At 35.2% G+C, this 23,097-nt stretch overlaps 1 protein-coding gene across 6 annotated transcripts in view; it reads right to left on the reverse strand.

Moving 5' to 3' along the window:
* CDH18 (cadherin 18) overlaps positions 1–23,097 on the reverse strand; it is a 992,712-nt gene that overhangs the window by 557,909 nt on the left and 411,706 nt on the right. The gene's annotated exons all lie outside the window — the stretch shown is intronic.

Below are 23,097 nucleotides of genomic sequence, written 5' to 3' on the forward strand. Positions count from 1 at the left end.
ATAACTCAACAACACAAAAATAAATACTCTGATTAAAAGATGGGCAGAAAACCTGAACAGAAATGTTTCCAAAGAAGGCGTACAGATGGCCAACAGATATGTGAAAAATGTTCCACATTACGAATCAACAGGGAAATGCAAATCAAAACCACAAAGAGATGTTACCTCATACCAGTCAGAATAGCTAATATCAGAAAGACAAGAAATAAGGGTTGGCAAAAATATGGAGGGAAGACTCTCTCTCTGCCTCTCCCCCGTTCATGCTCTGTCTCTCTCTGTCTCAAAAATAAATAAACATTAAAAAAATTAAAAAAAAATATGGAGGGAAGATAACCCTCTTGCTCCATTAATACGAATGTAAATTGGTACAAACACTATAGAAAACAATATGGGGTTTCATCAAAAAATTAAAAATAGAAATACCATGCAAGCCACCCATTTCACTCCTAGGTATTTGCCTGAAGAAAGCAAAAACATTAATTGGAAAAGATATATGCACCCGTATCTTTATTATCTGTACTATTTACAGTAGCTAAGATATGAAAGAAACTTACATGTCCATAAATAGATGAATGGACAAGAAAACATGTGTATATACAAAATGGAATATTACTCAGCTGTAACAAAAGAATGAAATCCTGGCCATTTGTGACAATATGAATACATCTGGAGGGTATAATGGTAAGTGAGATAAGTCAGAGGAAAATACAATGAGTTCACCTATATGCGGAATCTAAAAGACAAAAGTGAATAAAACAAAACACCTACAAAACACATGTCCAAAATCAGAGAACAAACTGGTGTTTGGCAGAACAGAGGGAGATGAGGAATGAGGTGGGATAAGTGAAGGAGAGTAAGAGGTAAAAACTTCTAGTTATACAATAAGTCAGGGGGAGAAAATGTACAGCATAGAAAATACAGTTAATACGATTGTTGTATGGTGACGGATGTAGCTACATGCGTCATGGTGAGCCTTTCATACCGTATGCGATTTTCAAACCACTACATTGTACAACTGAAAATAATGTAATTTTACATAAACTATACTTCAACTAAAAATAGAAATCGAAGTTTAAAAAAAATTATCATAGAAAAAATATATATGACCCTCGAACATGTGTTTGAACTTCATGCGTTCATTTATACTCAAATTTTTTCAATACAATATGGTAACGTAAATGCATTTTCTCTTAAGAGTTTCCTAATAACATATGCTTTCTCTAGCTTACGTTATGGTAAGAATACAGTATATGAGAAAGATAACATACAAAGTATTAACTGTTTATGTCATTAGTAAGGCTACTACTGGTCAAGCAGAGGTTATTAGTAGTTAAGTTCTGGAAAAGTCATACATCGTTTTTGACTGTGCAGTGGGTTGATACCTCTCACTTCATGTTGTTCAAGGGTCCATTGTATCTTACACATCCATGTATTCAAAATGCCTTCAAATAGATTAAAGTCAGCTCAGAATACTCAGGTCAAACTGTCCAAATAATAAAATAATATCCAAGCACATTTTGTGGGATGCACAATTGATCAATGTTCTCAGTTTATTGTTCTAAATTATTCTTCATTTAAATCTTATGTTTACATTTATGTATTGTAATGCACAAATAAGTTTTACCTAATACGCTTTTCAGAGAAATAAAAATGTGTTTTTTAAAAAAAATAATGTTAATTTATTTTTGAAGGAAAGAGAGACAGAGCATCAGTGGGGGAGGTGCAGAGAGAGAGGGAGACACAGAATCTGAAATGGGCTCCACGGGGCTCCACACGGGGCTCAAACTCACAAACCACAAGATCATGACCTGAGCTGAAGTAGGTGCCCCAATTTGCCTTTGATCAAAAAGTTTTCAACCTTCGAATGTTTTGTTTCTTTCATTAACACTTAATAAAAATAGTTCTGAGAAAAATTCATGTATGAATTTTTTACTAGTGCATTATTGAATCAGCTTATCAATACTGTGGATCAATTTTTCATAAAATGTTTATTTAATTATACCAAAAGAAATATTATTCTCAGTGCCATGACACTAATAAAAATAAAACCAGAAGCCATCATACTTTATTGCTTTATAATGTCATTCACATTTTTACATGATTCAAAAAATACCTTGTTTTATCAATAATCAACTTTATATGCTTCACATCTCAAGAATTAGTTACAATCCTGACAAATTGTAGCTGGATTTCATGGAGTAAGCATTAATTCTCTTCATCTTCATTTACTTATTATAATATAAAATTAAAGTAATTCCAAAGAACCAAAATTGTAACAGTAGCCACAAAGGACAATTTTTGATTGAGGCACAGTGGGCTTTGACGAGTGTCTCCTTTTGCTAGTGAGGAATCTAATCTCAGAAATTTCACAGCTAGTCTAATGTAATACCTAGCTGGAAAGTCATTAGGACATTGTTTTAGACATCTTTCAAATAAAGGGATTGCATGAGTTAATTCTGAGTACAAGACACTGTGCTGGGGTCACACACTACACAAGATACTCAATCTCCCTTTCCAGAGATTTAGACACTACACCTAGACATTCTATCTCCTAAATATCTTTAATTATAAAAGTACCACATATTGTCTCCCTATGTATCCAACTACCAGCATGGAGCTTGCCCTGAGTCACCACTGAAGAAACAAATGTTGTCTGGACATTTGTCTGCCTCCCCAACTAGACTTTGTGCTCCTCCTGGTTAGGACTATAATTTAGCATAAAGTTCAGCGTCCAGCACGCAGATACAAAGTAAAGAAGTATTTACAGTGAACTAAAAACACATTTTAAGCATGCATGTAATTTGCTTGGGCTGGTTCTTATGTTGTATTATAAAGTATTATATTTTATACAACATAAGAATAATCCTGAATAATATATTTACAATTCACGCGTTGCTTTAATGGGTTATTGTGAAAACAAACACCGTTTGCATTCCATTAAAACTTTCTCTGTAGTTTCAGAAACCACACTGCACAAAGGTGGCAGTGACAAATAATCTGTGGACTTCACAAATTGAAAACACCGTGGTTGAAAGTCAGCTATTTGATCTGGAATGCAACACAAAAGCCTGATGACATTTTTTTTCCCATCTCATATATAGACACACTGAAGAGTACAAGATGAATTGACTTTATCAGGAAAAATTGGCAAATAAAATGGCTCATCCCTGCGATTTATCTTGGTTCTGGTGTCTTTGGCTCTTAATCGGGAGCTGTTATTTTGGAAACCGAGATTTTGCTTTACAAAATGACGCGTGTCGACACAATTTCGTGATGCATGATTCAGTCATAAGTCTGATCTTATTAATTTCTCTGTGATTTTCTGTTTACAGACACTTTCCTGTATGTGCGGATGTATGTTTGTTCATTTATTTTTTTATTTTTATTTGTATGAACTTAGTTCTATTGTTGGCTTTTCAGATCCATGTACGCAAAAGCACTTCACTGAAGACCTTCATTCTTTTGCTGACCAGAAGACCCGCAGGCATTTGACAATAACTAAATTAAACTCTTTTCCTCAGTGTTGAGCAGCAACTCTGTAGAATAAAGACGTTGGATGTGCTCAGTTGAATACCCTGGGCTGCTGTGAGGACCAACTGGGATAATTCACAAAGAGCCTTTCATAGGAATTACCTTCTACGCATATATGGTGCAGTAATATATAATATCTTATATAATATCTTCTATATCAAATATGTAAAACATTTGTATGTTTTTATAACTGGTTTTTGAGATTCATTAACTTTATGACTGAGAATGATGTTCTCATGTAATGGTTGTGTATTTGTTGGTCCTTCTGATGAAATTTTACCCAACAACCCTGAAATACAGGCTCCGTGATTAATTTTGAAACCTCCCTGCGGGTTGAATCCATACCCCTGCATGGTGATAATGTCAAAATCACAATGCCTTGCTTCAGCACCCTTACATTATCAAGAAAATAACTGATAACGATACAATGATAATAATGATTTAAAGTAGTTACTTGTCCTAACTACATCTGTGGCGCTCTCTTCCTACAGACTTAGGATTTCCAAGTTTTTGTCAGAATACTGGAGAAACTTATCCTAATTTTTGTGTTGATTTCACATTAGTTTTTCTATTAATTTTTAAGAAGTTTAAAAACATTTTCTTCGGTGTCTTTGCTCATTAAAAAAATAAAGTAATAATGATATCATATGTGAGGTCTCTCATTCCAAGGGTTTATGTCAATTAGATACAATTGATTGGACCTAGAAATTTAAATACACAATTAAAGATAATATTATAAATAATTTAATTCTAATTGAAAAATTGTTGCCTGGTAATTTCTTAAAATAAACACAGTAAGCAAAATACATACACATAATGTTTATAATGATTAATGTTATACTGTTTGCCATCCAAAAGGAAAAAAAAAATGGAAGGGAAAAAAGTGTTGGCCCCTTAAGTCCCCTGGAAGTCACTTCAACCAAAAGGAGCCCCACTTGCAACAGTGGGAGACTGGTAGAACGACAATAGCTTCCTGTCCGTTTTTGCATATGAGATCTCAAGCAGTATAATGTTATTAGGACATCCATTCCCAATCTATGAAGGGAAGGGTCCTTTTTATCCACTTTGTGCCCAAATAGCTGAGTACAAGCTGCTCTAGGAACATGTTCACAGCTATGTGCCATGGACTAAGATGAGGAGATGGGTCGGTGCTAGGATGCCAAGAGCTGAAATTGAGCTAAATTAACTGTAATTTACAGTTCAAGCCTTCCTTTGGAATTTGCAAGCTCTCAACAGACTCTAGAATCCCAAAATATCTACATCATATAGATTCTACCAGTACAATTATTATCTAGTTGGAACAACAGATTCCCAGTGCTTCCTACTTTGCCATCTTTTTCTAAAGCACTGTTTTTTTATTTAAAAGAATGTTACTTTTTAAGGCATCATTCTTTATAGCAAACTTTCAAAAAAGTTTTAAGTCTACTTTATGGGACATATACAATGGAGTACAGATTTTTCAAATGGCAGGGAATTACGGACTATGGAAAAAGGCAAAGACCAAGAAACAAACAGCAAAAACAATAGCATATAGTGTTTGGAGATACAAGATATGTGGTAAAAATATAAAAGTATGTCCAGGAGGGGCGCTGGGTGGCTCAGTCAGTTAAGCAACTGACTTCCGCTCAGGTCATAATCTCGCAGTTCATGAATTCAAGCCTTGCTTTGGGCTCTGTGCTGACAGCTCAGAGCCTGGAGCCTGCTTCAGATTCTGTGTCTCCCTCTCTGTGTCTCTTCCCTTCTCTGTCTCTGTCTCTCAAAAATAAATACACATTTTTTTTTAAAAGTATGTCCAGGAATAAGAAAGACACAACTTCTGAATAATGCTGACTTCTTAAGAGGAAAATGATAGACAAGAAGAAAAGGAGTAGGGGTGATTGGGTGGCTCAGTTGGTTGAGCATCCAACTCTTGATTTTGGCTTGGGTCCTGATCCCAGGTTGTGGGATCGAACCCTGATTGCGATATATTCTCATTCCCTCCCTCCCTCCCTCTCTCTCTCTCTCTTTCTCTCTCTCTCTCCCCCTGCTGCCCTTCTGCCCTCTCCCTTACTCGTGTTCTCTCTCTCTAAAATAATAAAAAAAAAAATAAAAATAAATAAAAGCAAAGGACTAGGATTTGGTTTTGTATTATTTTTTCAAACAAAAAGTCGAAAGGACATCTGCAAAATTAATATCTCCTCTTTCTGAGAAGTGATAATTTGTGGTTATCTATTTTTGTAACTTTACATATGCTTATAATGTTAATAAATTAAAGTATAAAGAATACTAAAATATTTCAAATAAAAATTATCAAAAGTAAGATAGTGTTAGGGAATTCATTTAGTCAAATTGTTGATTAGAAAATTATCTTCAAATCTCAAAATTTTTGATTGAGTACATAATTAAAACAAAACATACAGGCCACAAATGGATTATATCTGTCATGTAATAACTAAAAACTAGCAATTCATGGATTTGATTGATAGCTTTGGTGCTAAAACATGGTATGAAATAAAACCAAATTCACTAAAATAATTTCATCAGTCTGATTAACTTGGACTCAAAAAGTCTTAGGAATAGTCATTTACCACACAACTGCTCCTGAGCTGGTACACTGAGCTAATAAATGGGGAACAAAAGCAGATTTTGTTTTCTTGTTCTAGTCAAAGTATTGCTCATCATTGTTTTAAAATTTTATTGATGCAATGGTTTATAAAACAATCATTTCTTAATTAGTTATTCAAAAACAGGTTATGAGAAACATGATTTCCATTATCCAAACATGCCAAGATTGACTCCACTCCAGGACCTTGATATGTGCTATACCTTCTACCTGAGAGGCTTTTTTGGAGACTGACTGGATTGCTCCTGCTAATACTTGAATTTGAAGTGTCACTTCTTCAGAAAGTCCTCTTGTTCATGCGAAGTTCTCCCCTTTCCTACTCATATCTATCACAGTACCTTGTTTCATTATCTTCCTAGCATTTATTTGAAATTACTCTGATATTTACATATCTGTTCTCCCTTTTATCACTCTCATGATAAAATGAAATGAGAAGTTTATTTTCTGTTTCCTACTGTATTTCAATAATCTAGAACTATGAATGATACGTATGATACATATATGTGGAACACACATAGCAGTGGCTCAAAGAAAGTTCTCTTCCATGATGTGAATGTTAACTCCAAATGAAGTATTGTTTTTAGAATAGAAGGGGCATAGCAAAAAAAAAAAAAAAAAAATCTTGATGAAATAAGTTAGGAAACCTCTGTGTGTGTGTGTGTGTGTGTGTGTGTGTGTGTGTGTGTGTGTGTGTGTGTCTTTCTTTCTCATAATGCTTGGGTATGCAGTATCATTCACCAGAATAGCAGATAATTGATGCAGACAAGCTTTGGAGAAGTAACTGAGTACCATTTCTATTTGGATTTGAGATCAGGGCAATAAATAGAGAATTTATAAAAGGTTTATTTACAATGATTGTTTAGCAATTCTGGAATTAAGGGCGGGGATAAAAACATTTGAAGTCTTCAAATAGAGAATGTAGCGCAAGTCATTGGAGTAAATGAGATCATTCAGGGAGAATATGGCTAAGAAGAAAAGATGGTTAAGGACAGAGCTTTGTGATATATGAGAAAAGAGAGGACAACAAACTGAGGAGTAGAGAAGTGAGAAGTTGGCATTCGGGTAGTCAAAGTTAAAAACTCTTAAGGATGTGCCTTGGTCATTTTGGAGAAAAATTAACAACAGGCTGTTGGATTAGGGAATTAGATGGTCATGGGTGACCAAATGAAAATTGAATGACTCTTAACTAGATTTACATCACTGAGTGTAAAACTGAAACAGAAAATGATAAAGATATGAGCAAAGATTTGTCAGGATATTATCTCTGATTTGATAAAAAGGAGAAGTAAAAGTTGCACCGAGATTTTGGTGAAGAATGATCAAGTCCTTATTCCACCATATGTGCAATAAATTCAGAAGTTTGAATAGTTTGCAGAGCATAAATGTAAATACTCAATAATAAACTGGAGATTTTTTATTATATTTACTTCCAGTTAAACCTCTTTAAAGTTCCATAATTTAATACCATAATCTAATACCTAAAACAAGAGTATAAAAAACATAACAATTGTAACACAAATAGAAAATAATTATTTTTCCAATTTTTGTCTAGTACTTAATACTTACTATTTTTAATATTAATTTCTAATAAAGCAACATTGCTCATGCGATGCTAATGAAGAGATTCTTTCTCCCATTTTCCTAAAATCTTAGCTGAGCCGGTTTTATGGGCTCATTCATCCCGGTTTGTCTAGAGAATAATAATTTTCTTTTTTTTTAATTTATATATATATATATATATATATATATATATATATAAATTTTTTTTAACGTTTATTTATTTTTGAGACAGAGAGAGACAGCATGAATGAGGGAGGGAGGGAGGGAGAGAGAGAGAGAGAGAGAGAGAGAGAAAGAGAGAGAAAGAAAGAAAGACACAGAATCCTAAACAGGTTCCAGGCTCCGAGCTGTCAGCACAGAGCCCGACGCGTGGCTCGAACTCACGAACCGCGAGATCATGACTCGAGCCGAAGTCGGAGGCTTAGCCGACTGAGCCACCCAGGCGCCCCGAGAATAACAATTTCTTAAAGCTATGTAAACACATACAAAAAGAAAAGAAGATTTGAAACTAAAGTGCAATCCCTCATGGCTGTCATTAGACTTGCTCAGATTCTGAGATTTGCTCTTTGAAAAAGAATGGTGAGCGGTAGACAAATCAGAAGTTCAGATCTAGAAAATGTTCTTAAACTTCATGTGGTAGTATCGTTTCTTCCTTTCTGTTGCTACAGAAATGAAAATGCCCATAAAGATTTAGAAGCTAAAGATTTAATCCCAAGAAACATGATGCTATATCCTTCCTTAGGGTGGTTGAGAGCACTGCAGTTCTCCCCAAATTAGCAAGAGAAGTGTTAAAATGGCATAAGCTACAGAAAGGACACCAAGACAAGAGCCTGTCACTTGTTCTTCTAATTGTAACTCCCCAATATGACGGCATCTGCCTCCTTTTAATCAGCCTGTCGTTTAAGGTTTGCTGATGCAGCAGTAGGAGACACAAATAAACCACCTGAATTACGTATTTAGAACTTAGAATGCTTTGAATCTGAAGCAATACCTGTATGATTGAATTATTATTTTCCTTCATTCACACACACATGGAAATACAACCAAATAAAATGTATTGGCCTTTCCTAATATTAATATTAAATTAGAAATCTGAGAGCCTGTGGCTTTTCTACAGTGCATCAACCAGAAGAGAATACAAATATGTCAACCCTTTCCTGTAAGTTTTATTCATTATTGGGAAAATAGAACTGTTTAAACTGACTTTGGAATCTGCGCACTAGTCCCATACATTTCTTGGAAATGTTTTCTCCCAGACAACAATGACATTTTAGAATATTACATATTGTCTTGTACAACATACTTCTAAATAATCCACGTCTGCATTCCACTTGCTCTCAGAATTTAGGTGTGGTTCTCCCTATGATAAACTAGAGAAGTCATTTGCCTACTTGCAGGCAGACACCTGAGCTGAGAGTGTCCTTAGAAAGTAAAGGGCCAGTTGAGTCGGTCTCCTTATTAAACTGGTATTTTAACAAAAATAAACAAAGGATACCCAACTTAAGAAGTAACAGATTCCAAAATTCTCACAATTTTCAGAACAGTTGTCTCTATCATTTTTCTGTCTCAAGTACATCTCATCTTAGATCTTAATATGAACCAGGGGAACAATGAAACAACAGTAAGATCTTTGAGAAACACTACACAGTAACTGAAAACGGAGGGAGGCATGGATATTAGGAAAACACTTGTAATGAAAAGAAGCCCTGGACACATTAAGAGATCTGCTCCATGAATTTCTCTTTCAGGATTTTTTGCTTGTGTGTGTGTGTGTGTGTGTGTGTGTGTGTGTGTTTTAATTTTTGCCCAATTAAAAGGGGGTTATTCCTCCACTGTGTATTTGGAATTAAAATTGCTTGATAGTTTCAGTTACACTGAGGGCACTGTGGGAGGAAATTGCATGAAACCTTCCATGCAGTGGAAGATTAAATATTCACACCTTTGAAATATTCCTTGTGACCCTACTCTAATTGTAGTGACAACTGAAGTGGACTTTGCAAGACACACGGGTCTCAGAAATGTCCAGAGAAGGAGAGACAATGGGATAGAGACATGACACTTTAATACAAATCAATGATCTTTAACCAAAAAGAAACATTCCCCATGAATTTCACCCTAACGGTAGAGCACACATTCTACGTTAACAGTCATAATGGTTTTGAAAAGATCTGCAACTTTAGAGAAATCAAAATACTTTTTTTTAAAACCTTTGAACAGTAGCATCTGTTCTGGTAAATGAGAAAATTTGACAAGTTCATCTATGATTATTAGAAATTAACTCCATATTCTATTTTGACTGCTATACATATTTCTATGAAATATTGGCAGAAAGATTTAACATATTTTCAGATATCTGTAGACTGTTATGGCTGAAAGGACATCAGAGATCATCTAGCTGCTTGTTTTACACATGATGAATCAGGAAACGATGTTTATATTTTGTTAATAGGAGGGTGACAAGAATTAATCATTAGCTCTTCATATTTTTTTCAGTGCTTATCCCACTGAGTAGTAAGAAAAATATACACCAAAAGCTTTGGAAATCATTAGCACTTCAGGGTACTCTAAAACGTTAAAAACTTTTATATTAAGCATTATAGACGACAAAGATCCAAAAGCTAGTGTTCACCAATCCGTAATCCGTGTAATGCTTCCTCTGTGGTTTCTGACACTACAGAATGCATATAATTCCATTTCAATTCATTTCATTTTCACTGGACAATTTTCACATGTCTACCTTTCGAAAGGCCAGTTGATTTTTTTCTTAACTGTATTCTGACATCAAATGTACACTCAGTCTTCTGAAATTGGAGGGAAATATTCCTAAGTGAAAGTAACATTTTAAAATTTGCGAATTGCAGGCCAGCTGGCTGGCTCAGTTGGAAGAGCATGCGACTCTTAACCTCTAGGTCATGAGTTCGAGCCCCATGTTAGCTACAGAGATAGAAAATCAAAGAATAAAATAAAATAAAATTTGCTAATTGCAAAATGCACATTGTTGCCTGACCAAATATTTCTTTTTCATTCCCCAAAATATATTTTTCTTTTTCATTCTCACCCCTTTTATTTTTCTGGTGGGGGCTGGGACTACATTATCCCACCCTATTATACATACCAAAAATGTTCTGTTTTACTTTGTATGCATTTCCGCTGGAGAACAATTCAAAGAATTCCTTACACAATATGTCACTACATTTCGAACCATTTTTTGAATAAAGAGAATTTGATTATGGTACTGCTAGACCAGAGGAATCATGTTTAGTTGTAAGAAAAATCAGAGGCACCTGGGTTAAAAGACCGACTCTTGGTTTTGGCTCAGGTCATGATTTCATAGTTCGTGAGCTCTAGCCCCACATTGAGGCTCTGTGGGATTCTCTCTCTCTCTCTGTTCCCCTACCCTGTTGTTGTTGTTGTTTCTTCTTCTTCCTTCTTCTTCCTTCTTCCTCCTTCTTCTTCCTCCTTCTTCTTCCTCCTTCTTCTTCCTCCTTCTTCTTCCTCCTTCTTCTTCTCCTTCTTCTTCTCCTTCTTCTTCTCCTTCTTCTTCTCCTTCTTCTTCTCCTTCTTCTTCTCCTTCTTCTTCTCCTTCTTCTCCTTCTTCTTCTCCTTCTTCTCCTTCTTCTTCTCCTTCTTCTTCTCCTTCTTCTTCTCCTTCTTCTTCTCCTTCTTCTTCTCCTTCTTCTTCTCCTTCTTCTTCTCCTTCTTCTTCTCCTTCTTCTTCTCCTTCTTCTTCTCCTTCTTCTTCTCCTCTGCCTCCTTCTCCTCCTCCTCCTCCTCCTCCTCCTCCTCCTCCTCCTCCTCCTTCTCCTCCTCCTCCTTCTCCTCCTCCTCCTTCTCTCTCTCTCCCCCCCCACCCCTCTTTTTCAAAAGAAAGAAATAAACTTTTAAAAAAAGAAAAATAAATAAAAATAACATAAACATTCTATAAGATTGAGAAATGTCCAGAATAGGGAAGATAAGTCAGTATATGCTAGTATAGCTAGCTTATATTTAACAAGATAATACAAAGATTGTAACAAAGTAGCCGTGATGCTAAATATATAGCATTTTTTGCAAACAGAAAAATGAGGAGAAAATAAAGAGCATCAAAAAAAAGGGAAAAGTGAAAAAATGAAGGGGGAAAAAGATGGGAAAGAAATGATAGCATTAAGTAGTTTATATCATTTTCAGGATCATCTTTAAGTTTACCAAAATGTTATTTCTTCTGAGACTCAGTGGATGCCTGGGTGACCCTACCATTTAAATTGCAAAAGTAGCACCGGGTGTAAAACCCATTTATCTCTCAGAATATCATTGTAAAGCATTTTTTCAGAACGACCACTAATGTTAGGCTGAATTTACCTTTAAGAAATCAGAAATAACCTTACATGTAATCCCTGCCTCAAACACAAGAGCCTTTTTAGGTGTGAGCAAAATGCATTCAAGATACTCAAATTATGTTAATTGTCTATGGTCTTACCAAGCCCTCTTCTCCAGTAAGGAATGAAAGGATAGTAATAGCAGTTATTCACGTATATATAGATCGACTGCTCACTTATGGATCACCTATTTGGATGGGGTCCTTTCCACAATATCTAAGTTCTTATAGGTGCATACTTACTATATGTCCTATGTCATGTTTCAGTGCTTTGATTTTTATTTTTTCCTTAAAGCTCAGGATGGCACTTAGACACAATATAGTTTTCAAACTGTTCGTTGACCCACTATTTAGGACTACTCTTTGAAAATATCTTGTGGACAGATTTGTGAATAACTGTTTTGGGCTTCTGAGACAAAATAGTGAAATAAAACGTCTAAGTACTACTGAAAATAAATCAATCAAATAATGAAGTAACGACCCAGTTAACAGTTACAAAATAATGTCTCTGCGTTTAAAATAAACTTTAAGTGACAGGAGAGCCTTGCAGAATAAGTGCCAATAAAACACATTGTCTCATTTATCTTTGGACAACACACAGTTGTATTTGTGCTTTCAAATCAGGTAGAATTATGCAAGACCCTATAATGAGGATAGGCAGTACAGAACTCCACATGAGAATGTTTAAATAGGTTATAATGCAATGGTTTTTGCATCTATGAAATTAACAGCTTTTAGGCAAATTTCTACAATTTAGGTAAAATACTGTGAAGGCTGTTGTCACTTGAACATTAAGATAGACATATCTGTTATACATGTACATTTTTTGGAAAATTATTTTAATACATATTAACTGTGCTCATCATTTGCCTTTACAGGAAAATAAGAGAAAATATCCAAATTGATTAAAATGATTTTCATTATTGGTGAAGCAGCACTATGATATTGATTTCTCCTTACACAGAGGTTCCTGAACTTTTGCAGATTTGTATCCCCCAGGATGGGGAATCTGATGGTGAGACAGAGGCTAAAGATGTCAGTAACTTGTGATAATCCACAGAGAGTGCATAACTACTGATTCTTTTGCTTCTACAGGCTTGTCTTCATCATGACTTAGGACTGCGTGGGCCAAGGCAAGAAAGCATAGATATGACCAGTTTCCCCTTGGCTCCTTGGAACGGACATTAAACCTTGACATAGTGCCAAAGAGACAGAACGTAGCATGACATAGGACCTAAGCATTTAGGTCGAGAGAGAAAACTAAAAACTGAAAGAAACTTAGAATGTAAATCTTTAAATCTTTCATTATTCACAAGAGAAGGCTAAGTGTTTTCTACAAAATTTAAGATGAGACAGTCAACATAAAAACCCTGCTCTGTTACTGCATCCAAAGTCTGAGATCTCCAATGCCAAAGTGTCCCGTGTTGGTAACAATTTGGGTGAAAGTACAATGGAAAAATCCTTTTATTTTGTGTTAGAATATTATTAACCTATTTTATACTGTGCTATTTTCAGAGACACAAATAATATTTTTTTTAAAAATCTGACACTTTCTCAACTTGGAATCAAAACCATTCTGTTCTAGAAGGCTCAAACTAGCAATATACTTTAGGATTTTTCCATTATATAAGAATATTCTTTAACACCTACCTCTGTAACATATTTGTCAGTACATATTATATATCATATAACACGTCACATATATCATTATACGTAGTATTAAATTTTGCACTTATGTATCAGGACTTATAAAAATATTGTTGTCTGTGTTTGTGTGTGTGTGTGTGGAGGGGGGGGTTAGTTGTAGATAATTGACCTTGCCTCTATTGAGATGTTTCAAAAGATACAAAAAGCAAACAACTCCTAGATTGTCTTTTTTGTCTGTTTTCACCTTCATCAATTGAGAAGGTTATAAAAACAAAAGTTAATGCAAACATCAAAATGAACAAAAGATCTCTTTAATAATTTCTTTAAAAATAAAATACATTAGTGTAAATTAAAACTAATTAATGACTTTAGGGGTACGTTGGTAGCTCGGTCCGTTAAGTGTCCGACTCTTGATTTTGGTTCAAGTCATGACCTCAGTTTGTGGGTTCGAACACCACATTGGGCTCCATGCTGATGGTGTGGAGCCTGTTTGGGATTATGTTTCCCTCTCTCTCTGCCTCTCCCCTGCTTGCTTTCTATCGGTCTCTCTCAAAATAAATAAATAAACATTAAAGAAAACTAATTAATGACTTTAGAATCCAAAAAAAAAAAAAAATAGGAACAGACCAATTAGTCAAAGCAAGTACCATAAGTATTATGATTAATTAAAGATAGAAAATATTTATGGATACGACACATGGCTTCAGGCTACTTCGACTACATGCCTCAGTATTTGATTTTTTTTAGTATATTCTTACAAACCTCTGAAGTTTACATTTCTTTCTTCCAGATATATTCTGCAAGGAATATACATTAAGAAGATGTTTTTTAATATTTACATATCAAAAGTTGAGGGTGGGGGTACTAAATAAGGCTTTATCAACTTTATAGTATCTACTTGTGATAAAGAACAAAAGGTATAGGCTAAAAGTAGGGTTTCCTTCAGAAGTTATGAAAAATGGGTTATATGTCTTTGTAAAAATCATTTGTGATGGTTAGCAAAAAATGCCAAATATATTAAATTCCCAATGTTTTGAATTGTGGTAGGTCTTTATCACTAAGAATAATCGAACTATGTTCCTGTGCCCTTGACACTGAGGTTGATATTAACTCTCCTTTGCATTCACTACTCCATTAAAATAGTATCGCAGAAACTTATAAAAATAAATTAGGTGGGCAACCACTGTGGTTCAGGGTGCATCTCTAAAACTTGGAGTGTATAAACTTAGATTTTAAAATTTCTTTCTAAAATAGAGCTAGAGGACTCCTTTAGAAAACAATTTTGAGCTTAAGGTTTGTTTTATACTTGTATAAACCTTGGCATGTTGCACTTGTCAGAAAAACTTCATAACCTAACAATAACCTTTTGCTATGGTTTATGTAGTGTTGTCCAGACAAATTGTCATGCTGTTCAGCTGAACAAGATTGATGACACAGCAAACTGCCAATGCAGAGCTTAGGAGAATACACCCCTTCAGTGAACCTCAGGCCACTCCAAATCACTTCCCTGGGCTGGGATGGCAGCGGTCCCACAAGGATTTTGATTTACCGGCTGTGAAACGCCGAAGATACAAGTCCAAACATGAAAGAGTGCGTCTAAAAAATAAACCTTTCTTTCAAATATAGTTTATGTGACTGTTTGTTCGTGGGAAGGGAGAGTTATACTTTTTTTGATTTGGAAAAAATAATTAGAAATATGGCAGCCATTTCGATGAATGACAAATAAAAGTTTTGTTTACCAAAGGTCTTACTAAATAGAAACATATGATGAATTGGCATTTAATCAGTGATGTTACATTGTATCACTATACTCATGATTTTAGTAATTTTTTAAATTAATGGGCTTCAATATTTGGATATCTTATTTAGAACCCCTCTCAAAACTAAAACCAAAACCAATTCTATTATGATGTTATCCTACAATTACATATTATTGAGGAATTATTATTCATTTTTAAGTGGGATGTCAACTGCTTCGATAGCCCAAAATAAGTATGCTCATTATGTTGAAATTTTATCCTCTATCATTAAAAGTTGACCAGTGCATGGAGAAAGAGGACATTCTATATATTTGTGCATAGTTGTTGTTTTTAAGTTTTATCAGGGACATAGTTAAAAACCTTCCAGTTCTATGTATTTTGTGAAACTTTTGAAATACTGGGAAGACTGACCTAATCTCTTACCACTTCTGCTCAGTCAGCTTCACTAGCTCCCATGGGGGGGGGGGGGGGCGGTAAGGCAGCAGGTGAGGAGGGAAGGATTCAAGAGAGCAGCCGGATTGACATGTGCATTTACAGTTTAGTGTCCTAGTGGTGTAATGCTGCCTAATGTGCAGTCAAGATGTCTACATACAAAGAGCTTAGATGTGAAAGGAGCTTATCAGTTGGAGGAGAAACCAACAGACTAGAAAATGTTTAAGTCTGACCTTTTGTAATGTCTTTGTACAATAAGCAGCCAAGGGTATGCGTATCGCCAGAAAAAAAAGATTCAAAAAATACACACACACACACACACGCGAGAATCATACACAGCCTTCAAACCTCCCCCAGCCTCATGGCTTTTATTCCTTTTCTTTCTATAGATCATTACTAATATTTGGCCTTCAGGCCGCTTATGCTCTCTTTATTACCTTGAACGTCCTTAAAATAGCAAAGTTGAAAATGCATTTAAAATATTGTTTCGCTGAATAATCAAAGCACCCTGTCATTAAATGTGAAGTAAAATGATTTAGTAGTAGTGTGCAGAATCCCATGAAGACAACTCATTAGGAACAGAATGCTAGCAGAACTCGGGAGGATACACAAATACCATCTACTGAGTTACATGACTGGGATACCAACATGGGCTCAAGTGCTGTAAAGGAACTCTTCAAAGCCAGGAAGAGTGCAGTGATCCCACTGAAATTTCACCTAGTTCAGGTGATCAGTACAGTATTCAAAATTTTTAAAAGTAATATGTCTTAAGCATATTAAATATACATTTTGGACTAAAATAAAAAGCTAATACACTGTTCAAGTCAGGGCTATAAACTGAATGGAGATTTCACAGAAAACAAAAAGAAAAAGAAGAGGGGAGAAAATGGAGGGGAGGGTAAAAGAGGAATCAAAAAATAAAGAAAAATGCTACTATTTCTACATAAATGACATGCAAATTAACAAAGACAATAATTCATACTTAATACCCAGAGTTGTTCAACCTTCCCTAAGTCAGTTCAGGCAAACCAGATTGCTTCTCTTTGCTAGGACTCAAATACATCCATTTCCTTAATATTACATTGATCACACAGATAGTGTGTACACTGTATTTAAAATATATTTATGTTCTTATTTCATGCCAGAATTTCTTAAGAGGAATTTTCTATTACTAGTATTAAAACTGCATTTGCTGTAGAATAGGTGGCAGTAAATATTTACTAATTAAAACCAATTGTCTAATAAATCAGGGGTGCCTGGGTGGCTCAGTGGGTTAAGCGTCCAACTTCAGCTCAGGTTCATGGTCTCACGGTTACGGAGTTCGAGCCCTGCGTCGGGCTCTGTGCTGACACCTCAGAGCCTGAAGCCTGCTTTGGATTCTGTGTCCTTCTCTGTTTCTTCCCTGTTCACACACTGACTGTCTGTCTCTCTCTCTCTCTCTCTCTTAAAAATAAAGATTATTTTTTTTAATTATCTAATAAATCACTCATTTCATGTCTTGGCATAGATTAGTGATTTTTATCTTAACCTACATTTGGTTATAGTTTTCCTAAGATATGTAATTTGAAGTAGGGTCAGTATTTTTCAAGTCATTTAGTGCTATTAAAGGCTTCTTATTGGATATTTTGTTGTTGTTCGTTTGTTTTGTTTACAAAGATAGATGAAGGCTTTCCATTCAGACTTCACTTGTTCTAGCTCTGGCACATGAATCAAAAAGCATTCTGGGAAACACATAATTGAAGTCAATCAACTGGTGGGCCATCTACACACAATATATTTTGCCAAGATAACAAATAGCATATAAATCACATTGCACTGTGAACACAATAATTTTGGAAAATGGCTTCCTGTTATTCACAAATTCAACAAAACACAAAATAACTGATCATGGGGCACTTGGATGGCTCAGTTGTTAAGCATCAGACTTAGGTTCAAGTCATGATCTCATGGTTTCATGGTTTGTGAGTTTGAGCCAAGCTCTCTGTTGTCAGGGCAGATCCCTCTTCATACCTTCTGTCTCCCTCTCTCTCTGTGCCTGTCCCATGCTCGCTCCCTCCCTCTCTCTCTCTCTCTCTCTTGCATAAAAAAAAATTAAAAAAATAACTGCTCTAGGGGTGCCTGGGTGTCTCAGTCGGTTAAGCAACCAACCCTTGATTTCAGCTCAGGTCATGATCTTACCATCATGGGATCAAGCCCCGCATGGCGCTCAGTGCTGGTATGGAGCCTGCTTGGGATTCTTCTTCTCCCTCTCTCTGCCCCTCTCTTGTCCATGATCACTCATTTTCTATCCCTAAGATAAATACTTAAAAAAATAACTGATCTAAATCCTTCATATAAAGATGGTTTTGTTTTCACATTATTAAATGCTCCATAATTTATATGAAAAACATATTTGAAATAGCTATTACAAATATTTTGACCATGATTTTTCAAGGATAGAGTTTAACTTGAAGAAGAAATATATTCAGCAGCTTCTAAAACCCTTTTCACCTCAAATTTAATGCTAGTTCTTTATATGTTGCTACCTATTTCTGCAAGTTGCGCAAGCCTTTGCTATGAAATAGTATACTACAAGATTATTTCAGTAGTTTTTTTTTTTTTGGCCCTTGATTTGAATATTTTCCCCCAGTGGGAATTGAATTGTATCCCTCAAAAAGGATATAATTGAGAACAGAAAAGGAAACAATAAACAAAACTAAAAGATGATCTACTGAATGGAAGAAGATATTTACAGATGGCATATCTAATAAGGAGTTAGTGCCCAAATCTATAAAGAACTTATATAACTCAATGGAATAAATAAATATCTAATTAAAAGCTGGGCAGAGGACCTCAATAGACATTTCTCCAAAGAAGGAATCCAGATGGCCAACAGACACATGACAAGATGCTCACCATCACTAATCATCAAGGAAATGCAAGTCAAAAACAATATGAGTGAGCACAGGCAAGAGAGGCGCAGAGAGAGAGAGATATCTCACACCTGTCAGAATGGCTAAAATCAAAAACACAGGAAACAAGCGTTGGTGAGGCTGTGAAGAAAAAGGAACCTTCGTGTACTGTTGGTGGGAATGAAAACCGGTGTAGACACTGTGGAAAACGGTATGTAGTTCTCAAAACATTGAAAATAGAACTATCCTATGATCCAATAATACCATCATGGGTATTTACCCAAAGAATATGAAAACGCTAATTCAAAAACATGTTTGCACCCCTATATTTACTGCAGTATTTTTTAATAGCCAAATTATAGAAGTGGCCCAGTTTCAAATGTCCACTGATAGATGACTGGATAAAGAAATGTGATGTGTGTGTGTGTGTGTGTGTGTGTGCACACCTATATATACATATATACACATACATACATATATACTTATAATGGAATATTACTCGGCCACCAAAAAGAATGAAATCTTGCTATTTGCATGGACACGGACAGAGCTAGAGAGTATAATACTAAGTAAAATAAGTCAGAGAAAGATGAAAAATGATTTCATTCATATATCGAATTTAAAAAAGAAAACAAATGGACGAAGAAAGGAACAGATCAAGAAACCTATTCTTATCTACAGAGAACAAACTGAAGGTTACTAGAGGGTGGATAGAGGGGAGGGTGAAACAGATGAAGAGAATGAAGAGTATACGTATGGTGATGAGCATTCAGTTATTTATAGAATTGTTGAAGCAGTATATTGTACACCTGAACCTAATATACTGGAATTAAAATTTACCAAAAACGTATCCGGGGGGAAGGAGGAACAAATAGGCAGAGCACAGATGCTTTTGAAATGAAAGCGAGGTATTGACAGAGTTGGTTCATGAAAATGAAATGTTGTATATGATACTGTAATGGTAGAAACATGTCATTACAACTTTGTCCACACCCATAAAAAGTACACCAACAGTAAACTCTAATATAAACTGTGAGTTTTGAGTGATACTGATACGTCCATATAGGTTCATCCATTGTAACAAATGGGCCATGCTGGCTGGGGATATTATGCAAGTGGGAGGGGCAGGGGTATCTGAGAAATCTCTATACTTTCTGTTCATTTTTGCTGGGAACCTAAACTTACTCTTAAAGAAAAGGTATTAGAGAGAGAGAGAGAGAGAGAGAGAGAGAGAGAGATTGATTCAAGTCTAACTTCCAGTATCTCAGAATTTGATATTACTAAGAATTAAGATTTTTAGACAGGCATTTGAGTTATAATTAGGTCATTAAAGTGGGCCTTAATCGAATTGACTAGTGGTCTTATTTAAAAAAAAGTTTGGAGGGGGAAGGATTTGGAGACAAGGCGGTACATAACAGAAAACAGACTAAGTGAAGACACAGGAAGACCGCCATCTCTGAGGCAAAGAATGCCTGATGCTACCAGAAGCTAAAAGAAAGGCATGGAACAGATTCTCCTCACGGCCCTCAGAAGGAACCAACCCCAAGGATACCTTGCTTTCAGATGGAGAGCCTCTAGAAATGTAAGACAATAGAGGTCTGTTGTTTTAAGCCACACACTTTTGGTGCTTTGTTGCAGTACTTTGAAGAAACTAATAAACCTCCCTTCTCAGTATTCAGTAAAAAAGTTGAATTGATTATGTAAAAATACCTCATAGATTTCCTATATGTAGAGTACAGTTAGCTATAAAGCAATTAATGAAGAAAAGGCTATGGCATGCATTAAGTAAACAAAGATTTACAGTGGGTGCTTAAATAGGCACTTGGAGACAGAATGGCCCAGTTAGAGGCTGCTACAGTTTTGGGTGGTGACTTACAGGAACAAACAGATTTGCTGAAAAGAAATCACGACTAGATGTAAGAGTCCATTAAGCTGCAACTAGAAAGTGAAGTCCTGGGGCGCCTGGGTGGCTCAGTCGGTTGAGCGTCCGGCTTCGGCTCAGGTCATGATCTCACAGTTTGTGAGCTCGAGCCCCGCGTCGGGCTCTGTGCTGACAGCTCAGAGCCTGGGGCCTGCTTCGAATTCTGTGTCTCCCTCTCTCTCTGCTCCTCCCCCGCTCATGCTCTGTCTCTCTCTCCTTCAAAAATAAATAAAAACACTAAAAAAAAAAATTAAAAGAAAAAGAAAGTGAAGTCCTTAGGGACGATTAATACCTTGGAATGAAGAACAGATTCCTCCACCTGGGATGGTAGTCTTTTTCACTAAAATCCCTAGAGTCAAAGTGTCCTAATTCTATACACATATTCTTTCCTCCTCATAATCTGCCACAGTAACTCTGTGAAGTCTGCACTTGACCAAGTTATAGATATCACCAGATTGTCCTAGCGTAGAGTCAAGGAAGGAAATAAGACTAAAAGAGAGTAGAGAGTTGACAGTAATCCAGCAATTAGAAAATTGGAGTACTGGAGAGACACCATCACCACTATTATTCTCATTCCTAGTAACATTCAATGTGTTGAGCTCCTATTTTATGGCAGGTGCTACACACGATAATTTACAAATGCTATTTCACTTAACATAATTCTGAGAGATAAATCAAATTATGTATATACACACACATATTTTATGTATATAATAAACTTAATAAAAGTTATATATATTATATATATATTTTTAAAAATATATATTTTATATAAGTTATATATATTATATATATATATATTGTTTTTTTTAAAAATATATATACATATTAAACATTTGACTCCCTAATAGCCATTTGAAGCTGACAAAGAAAAATAAGTGATGGATGGAATGTTATGCTATTCCTTTCCGATAATTGGTTCTGGAATGGTCATAGGACCCACTTCTGGTCAATAACATCCAAGGACACTTTTACTAAAAATTTCTTGGAATATTTTCTCAACCTTAACGAGAAAACCATAGGAATACAGATTATTTCTTTCCTGCTCGATGTTACTAAAGGAGCATTTGGTCTTAGATGTTTCTGGCAGGCAACTTCTGTCCATGAAGAAACCCAGCCTTCATGGACACTGCCAACATATGGAAGAACGTGCAGACAAGACAATAGGGGAAAAACAGGGCCAGAATGCAGATTGGCTCAGGCCAGGAGTCTGAAGCATCCCCAAAATCTTTCTTTTGTAAGTAAATGAAGTTCCTTATTATTAAGGCCTTTATTATTTGGCTTTTCTAGAACTTGTAGTTGAAAGCATGCTAACAAATAGAATTATTCCAATTTTATACATGAGTAAAGCAAATTCAAATGGTGAGTTAATTTGCTCATGATCACAAAGCTAGTAGCTGTTATTGTCTTTAATCTCAGTCTTGCATGACTCACTACTCTTCATCCCTTACTCAGAAGATCTAAAAAGAGTCTTGAATCCAACACTGAGAAATTTAGCATATGATTCAGCACGCTTCTTAGCTTTTGAACAAAAAATGCTTCACAAATTACCCAGTTTAAATTGCTATTTTTTTCGAGTAGCCCTGAAAAATAAGAATACGGTGACAGGGGGAAACTGAACTTATATTTTAAGAATATATATTTCTGAAGAGTATAAAGATGTTATGAAATACAAGTTTTGACCCATTATGCTTATTTTTTTATCTTAAATTTTGCAGCTATTGTTTAATGGACACAGAATAATCATTTAATTCTGAATATGTCAGCTAAAACCAAATCAACATTAAATTTTTGTGTGTTTTCATTCCGGTGTAAAATACAACATAGTGGCCTGTAAAATAGAACCTTTGAATTTTCTTTCTAGACTTTCCTGAATCTCTTTTTTTCAAGCTATATCTTAATCACATGGTCTAATGGCAAATAGCAAGATTCTGTAGTGTAATTATAATGGGAAGATTTAGAAAATCATTTCACACATTTTCTTCCAAATTTGGTTCTTATCCTAATAATTGAATAACTATAAATATTTCTTTTTTATAATCTTATGGTCTTGATGCTTTGCAAGATCAACATAGCAGATGACCAGAAAATTAATGCGCTGAGTTTGTAACTGTTGTATTCTGATTTAAATATTTTATATTAGTCTTGGGATAAGTACTATTTGCATAGAAAATATTAGAAATTAAAACCCCAGGTTTCTCATTTCCATATGGTTCTTATTTTTAAAGTTATCAGGATTTTGGCACAAGTTTACAAAGAAGTATATCTTTGTCTTCTATTATATTATGACACTTTTATTGTTATTATAAAACTTCCTTAGACCAGAGAAGTGTCCAAATATCTTTAGCTGTATCATAAGTGTTCAGGCTAATAAAACTTTGCTGCCTATGAAATACTTT

This window comes from Panthera pardus, unplaced genomic scaffold (assembly GCF_024362965.1).
Source record: "Panthera pardus isolate Hobbes unplaced genomic scaffold, ASM2436296v1 HiC_scaffold_2, whole genome shotgun sequence".
Lineage (NCBI taxonomy): Eukaryota > Metazoa > Chordata > Mammalia > Carnivora > Felidae > Panthera > Panthera pardus.